Source organism: Protopterus annectens, chromosome 17.part0 (assembly GCF_019279795.1).
Source record: "Protopterus annectens isolate FY-2018-M chromosome 17.part0, PAN1.0, whole genome shotgun sequence".
NCBI classification, from domain to species: Eukaryota; Metazoa; Chordata; order Ceratodontiformes; family Protopteridae; genus Protopterus; species Protopterus annectens.
In genome coordinates this window covers 115,590,098-115,597,566 of record NC_056751.1, presented here as the reverse complement: position 1 = coordinate 115,597,566, position 7,469 = coordinate 115,590,098, and positions in this window count along the sequence as shown.

Sequence of the window (7,469 nt, the reverse complement as noted above, 5' to 3'; positions counted from 1 at the left end):
CCTGTAAACTACTCAACTTAATTATACAAGAGATTATTCTGGTGGCTCTGTGCAGTGTCTGAAATATTTTGGTGATTGACTGTTTTTGTATTTGTGCAGTCTTTGCTTTTACATTATTGCCACATTTTATCTTTCCTGGCTTCTTTTAAGCTAGCCAAAAAAAGGATAATTTAGTACTCTTTGAAAATGATCTTGTATTTTTATTTGAAATTTAGATATGTAATGTTTTACTCAGTGGTATCACCTGTTGGCCTCAACAGGATAAAGTCTGTTGGCCTGAACAGCATAAAAATGTGCATACAAATTCCTGTTCAGACACATCCAGACACAAAGCTTTAAAAGTATCTTGAGACAGAATATTACACTTGGCATTTGTGTCTAGTTTAAATTCTACATTCTGACAATTAATTCACAGTACTTATTTCCAACAATCTGACTTTTATTCTTGTCTCAGTGCTTCAGATGTATTTTCAGACTTCACAGTATCAAATCTTTTATGGGCGGCCAAGGTGGTGCAGTGGTTAGCGTTGCTGCCTCACAGCAAGAGGTTCTCCAGTTCGATTCTTGGCTGGGGTGCCTTCTGTGCGGACTCTGCATGTCCTCCCTGTGGTTATGTGGGTTTCCTCCGGATGCTCCGGTTTCCTCCCACATCCCAAAGACATGCTGTAGGTGGATTGGATACTCTAAATTGGCCCTAGGTGTGAGTGTGTGCATGTGTGTGCCTTCTGTGGAAGGTTGGGCGCTGGGCTGGCAACTCAACACCATAAAACTCCACTGCCAATCATGCGCGGACAGGTGATCCACTGTGGCAACCCCTAACCGGGGAAAGCCGAAAGAAGAAGAAGACAGTATCAAATCTTTTAAATTTACCATTACTCAAAAAATAGCTCATTTTTATATTTCTGTTGAAAATTAAATTCTTTTAAACACACGTCTTTTATAGCACTTTTTCCTGAAAGATTTATCACATCCAGGATAATACCGCCTTCATGCTTTTACCCACACATACTACATGAAGCATGAATGAAAACTGCACAAGCATTCATCTTGCCCCCATTTTGAATTCTCACATCACTCTCTTTTTCATGCATTACTTTTGTAACAAATCCTAACTTTATTTCTCATCGTTGTGTTTTACATTTATCCATTTTCCTCAGTTTTAATTTTTTTAACTTGATCATCATGAGAATCAGTTGAAAGCACAGCTGGTAAAGCTGGTTGTTCTGTGGCCTGGCTGATTGCTTGTATGAGTGAGCAAAAGGTGTGGCTGTGTCTTTGCATGAGACTGTGGTACAATTCAAACTAGGATTTCTTATTTTCTGCATTATTATGCTTCTCAATTTTGATTTATAATTAAGGGGACTTGCAGGTGGAGTGACAGTGTGTGAAATTATATTTTTGGATGAACTAAAATTCAACAGGTTTCACAGTTTGCTTTTTGTTTTGAACAGTCAAATTTTTGATCAGTCATCAAACACTCTTCAGAAAGACACTGCCTTTTGTAAAGCACAGGTCTGTTTTTTTTTTTTTTTAAACAGCCTGCCTCTTATGTCCTCATTTCCTTTGCCATATATTATTCTGTCTCTTGCCAATGAATTATACAGCTCATCAGTTTTATTTTTCTTAGCAAAATAAGCACCTGTTCTCTGTAGGCCCTTGTGCTGGCTTAAAGGAAAGTGTGAGATAAATGTCAAAGTTTTTCTGGTCTCACAATAATTTCTGGATTTCTCGCTAACGTCTGGACAGCAATATTGCTGTTTTATCTTTATCCTTTTGAAGGACATTAAGAATTAAATACCCTTATGGCTTCTTTTCCAGCGATGTGCAGGAATTTTGCATATTGAACTTTATTCTGTTTTCTTGGCTGATTTATTGATAACAAGAAATAAGTCAGATTTCTGGATACAAAGCTTCCAGATTAATGGTGCTTCCTTCTTGAGAAGGAATTCACAGCTACACTTGTGCCATTTCTCTACTAAGAATTATACTTCTATATGTTCAGTCACAGAAAATCTTGTAAACAACTATGTTTTGTCAGTTCTGCAGTTATACCAACAATTTTCTCTACTCTGATACCATGTAGTTTCTGAATTGTCAAAAACAGAAATGATGTGTGTTCTAACCTTATTAGGCTGTACATTCCCAACTGAAATTTCTCTACAAGGCACTGTATAGTGCATAACCTATAGACTGATTTATCTGTCTCATTCCCATTAAAGCTTTAAACCTCATATTTAACATAGGGGATTGTGTCCTACATCCCTGCTACTTAAGTATTAGGATTGCTGTGTATTGAAGTAGGGAGAGTACATTGATGTACCAGAACCTTGGACACACAACATCAAAACAGATCAAGATTAATCTTACACCATCTACAATAATGTAATATAATAAAAATATTGGTACAATCATAAAAACTTGGTATACACAAAATGTAATGAGAAAGTATAAAACAGCAATTTACTGTGGACTCAAAAATGTTTTATAGAGAGCTGTGCGGCAGGACAACAGCAATAGTAATGCCATCTAAAACATAATCAGCGTGTTTTACAGAAGTAAAAAAGTACAGAGGTTTTTTTTGTTTCAAACATATATTGCATATTCAGTACTTCCTCACATTTATTTTTTATAAGATAACAATGGCAGGACTCTTTTGTACAATGCATAGAACAACAGTTCTACTTGATTTGTTAATCATTGCACTCACTATTACATCTTGCATTACTTCATATCAAACTAATACTGACTCCATCTTAATTACTTGATCACCCACCAACCCTACCCTCCCAAATCAAGAAACTTTTGTCTCTCGTCTCTTCTCAAGATCCCCTAATTTGCTATACAACCACTTAGCCCCACCCCACCTTATTCACTATAGTACCAAACACCATGTCTATATTCAAGTCCACTTATGTGTATCTAAATATTAAAAGACCATATTATACATTGCATCTCAGCTACTAACCAGTGGGGACATTCACCCTAATCCTGGTCCTGCAAGTGTACCTATAATCCCCCCTATCCAACCCCTTACTACATTAAACTTCCAAAGCGGTACAACTGACCTTCTAATACTTAATATCAATAAAAGAAGTGTAGTAAATAAAATTGAGGAACTTCATGCAACCTTGTTCATATACTCCCCTGATATTGTCCTTCTCACAGAAACCTGGCTCAAACCACATATAAATGACAAAGAGATTCTACCCCAAGGGTATAATCTACTCCTGGAGAGACAGGATATCCAAATGTGGTTGTGGGATTGCCATCCTATACAAAAGCAATCTTACACTTGACATCATAAACATTACCCCCCCCCCACATTTAATAAAGCAGAAATCCTTTTTAAAAAAAAGTGAATCTCAAAGCTCAAATGCAACTAACTATAATTGGCACATATATCCCCCTGATATTAATAACATTGATACTTTAGAAGCAATTCTTCACTGGTCTAATCACAATCTTCCCCACAAAACACTTTTACAAGGAGATGGTAATATTGACTTGTTCTCATGCACCCCCCCCCCCCCCACTCACAGTAACCTACACTGTTTTACTCAACTAATACAATCTCCAACCAGAACTGATAAATCCTCCAAGAAAGAATCTATTCTAGATTGGATTCTCACCAATCGACCTACTCAACCCTATAAATCTGGGACACTACCCGACAGTCTCAGTGACCATCAACCTACTTTCATTCTAAGACATCACTTAAAACCCACTAAGAACTCTACCCTTCAGCAGATATGCTATACAAAACATTTCAAAGTCCAGAACTTCATTACTGCTTTAAATCACTGTAACTGGTTATCCCTATTACATCTACCTCTAGACAAAGTAGTAGATTACTTTAACTGTACTTTCCTAAATATACTAAACCAGCTTGCCCCCTACTAGAATTATAAGAACAAAGTCCAATTATGCTCCCTGGTTAACCAAAAACTGCCTGGCAACTTGTAAAACAGAGACAAAGTTTGGGAAACTTGGCAGCAAAACAAAACTTGTCTAAATAGGCAAAAATTTCAGGAACTAAGAAATAATCTAAAAAACAAATAAGAATTGACAAACATAACCACTACTCTGATATACAAACCAAGCACAAATCTGATCCAAGAAAATTCTGGGCTGCCATAAATAAGATTCTTCAGCCTGGGAAAACTTCCACCCTATCTCCTAATATGGTTAACTCCACTTCCGACATCACAACACAATTTAATGTGTACTTTACTAAGTCTATTCAAAAACTGATTAATTCCACCTCTCCTTCTGCTCATGATTTCTCCCAAACACCAACCCTTGAACAAAATGTTTTTTCCTCTACATCCAGTATCTACTACTACTATTTATAAATATCTAACAAAACTAAAACCCACAGCTCTTGCAGCTGATAGACGCCCAGGTGAATTCCTTAGAATTGCTGCTAAGTCAATCTCTTATCCTGTATCTATACTAATTAACAGGTCCATAGTCAAACAACATATTCCACCTCTTTGGAAAATCTCTTATATCATACCAGTTCATAAAGGTGGCAATTCAACTGACATTCCTAACTACCGTCCTATTGCCATTCTATCCCCCTCTCTAAAATCCTTGAGAAATGCATTCATTCCCAAACACTTCACTACTTACTAACAAATAATCTCCTTTCTGAAACACAACATGGTTTCCGCCCAAACCATAGTACCACTACTGCTCTTATTAGTTTCTCCAGCACCATAAATCAACAACGTATTATAGAGAATCTTGTCTCCCATTTTCTTAGATTTATCCAAAGCCTTTGACACAGTTTCTCATTCCAAATTTCTTATTGCACTATCAGATCTGAAACTGCATTGTTCAGCACTATATTGGTTTATAGATTATCTCTCAAACCATCAACAAACTGTAAAATGTGAAAACGTTTCCCCTCTTCTTCCCATGAAATTAGGTGTCCCTTAAGGGTCTATACTAGGACCCCTGCTCTTCTCTATTTTCACTAACAATCTAAATAAAACTACACCCCATGCCAAACTGATCCAATATGCTGATGATTCTACCCTAATATGCTCTGCCCCTACACTCCAAAAATTACAACTTATTACTCAACAATCCTTCTCTGAAATAGAAAAATGGCTTTCTGACTCTCATCTAGTACTTAACCCTAAAAAACTCAACTAATGTTGTTCCATCCCTCTAAGGCTACTGACTCAATTCCATCTTTTCAAATTACTTCCTTTGACAATACTCCCATCATACCCGTGACCCATACTAAACTTTTAGGTGTAATTGTAGACCACAATATGAAATTTGACAAACATATAGCTCAAACTATCACAAAGGTGCACAAAAACCTAGAAAAAATCCTCTATAGATGCAAAAATTACCTAACATCTGAAAGAAAAGCTACTATTGCAAGAACCCACCTTCTCTCCACTCTTTTCTGTGCCTCCCCTGTCCTAACCAATCTAAATAAAGGAGACTTAAATAAACTATCTGCTACAACAAAATTGCAAAATATGCTACTGATTCACCATTTAGATCCCATCACTGCCTATCCCTTAGAGAGCTATCCTGGCTAGAATTACCAACTTACCATGGCCCACCAAATCCTCTATCACGCGAATAAAAGCCCTGCCCTACAAGGACTCCTTCACCACTATGCAGTCGACTACTAAGAAGTACCAATAAAGCACTAGTTGATATAACTACAAGCAAACATAACTCTGGGACTCTCTATATTCTACTAATGTAGCTAAAGCCTGGAATGCACTCCTCTTGTCATCCGGTCAGAAAAACAACACACGTGACTTTAAGCGCCTTCTTAATTCTCATGTAAATAACTAATGGTCTTGCTCTTGACTTGCTCTGGTTAATATCTACAATTCCTCCTAAACTCACTTCCTTTTCTCCTATCTAACCTCCTTGCTCTACCAGTCTATTGATCAGGTGGCTTTATTTTTTATTTCAGCTGTTTAAATTCTTTCTCATACAGTTTACTGCATATTCAATCACTAATTTAAATTTTTTTATCAAATAATATTCCACTTAAGTATGTCTTTACTGTTTCTGCTTCTTCTTGTACTATATCAGCCAAACCCTAGGCTTGTGTCTTACTTCTATTTCCTTATTAATGTTGTAGCCATGACAAAGACATCCATTTTACTACAAATGTTAGCTTAGTTAAATGTGAAATGTTTTATCTTTACTTGTTTAGAATTCTACTATATGCTGTCTATACTTACTATCTTGTTTACCACTGTATTTTTTATTGTATTTAATGCTGTCTGTAATACTGTATGATTTGTATGTTTTATTGTAAATTTCTATGTACTATATTTGGAGATTTTCTCCGCAGGCCTCCACTGAAAACGGGCAATCCTGCCCAGTCAGACTTTCCCGGTAAACAAATGTAAATAAATAAATAAATAAAAATAAGTACTGTGGAGACCCTGTTAGATAGCAAAAATGCTGAATTGCTAGAAACAGTTAAAAAGCAGCAAGAAGTGTTAATTTAGTAAATATGGAACAGAATGAATTAACAGCCAGAGAAATTGAGACAAAATTGAGAAAGACTCCTAAATGACAAAAAAAAAAAAAAAATCAGATCTAGATGCAGTGCCTAACTTCTGACCAAAGGTATTAATGTCTTTGCACAATGATTCGACCACGTGTAAAAACGAACATTCCAAATCAATGTGGTTACCAACAAGAAAAAAATACTTACTCCTCCTTAACCGTAGCAGTGAACCTACAAACCTTTCCAAGAACTATAGACCAATAACTTGCCCTCTGACAACATGTACAGTATATACCTGAACTGATACAGAGAGAGTTTATAAACACTTAGAAAATAGTCACTTATGGCAATAGAACAGTAAGGTAATAAAAGTCAATCCTAATGAATGAAGGATTGTCTACTAAACAATGCCATAACAGAGACCTGTGAAAAGGGGCACAACTTAAGTATGGCACAAATAGATTACAAAATGCATTTGACAGCATTAACATTCATGAAATTAGAATGCTTACATATGTATAAAATACATCTTACTCAATTTCATAGCACTCATCATGAAACCCTGGTAAACCACTTTACAACTAAGTCATAATAAAGGACAGATTGTTGTCTCAGAAATAAATATCCAAAGAGGGATATTCCAGGGTGATTCCTTGTCACCCCTGTTGTTTTGTCGTTGCCATTAACCTGGTAAGCTGTTTACTTAACAGACTAGATATGTCTTCCAGAAACCAACATTGTCCAATGACATCTAATCGACTAAGTAACTGCTGTGTGGAAGAAACATTATATTGATTTAGTTTTAGTGAAAGGGGCTGGAGCTGTCTAGTAGTGTGAATACTGTAAGATAGTTAGATACATTAAATGGAGAGTTTATCGGTAGCTTATGAGATGAACATTAAAGATACAGGTCTGCAGCATCCAAAGCTTCAGCTGCACGTTTTTTTACCCCTTTTTTGACGTATTCCAG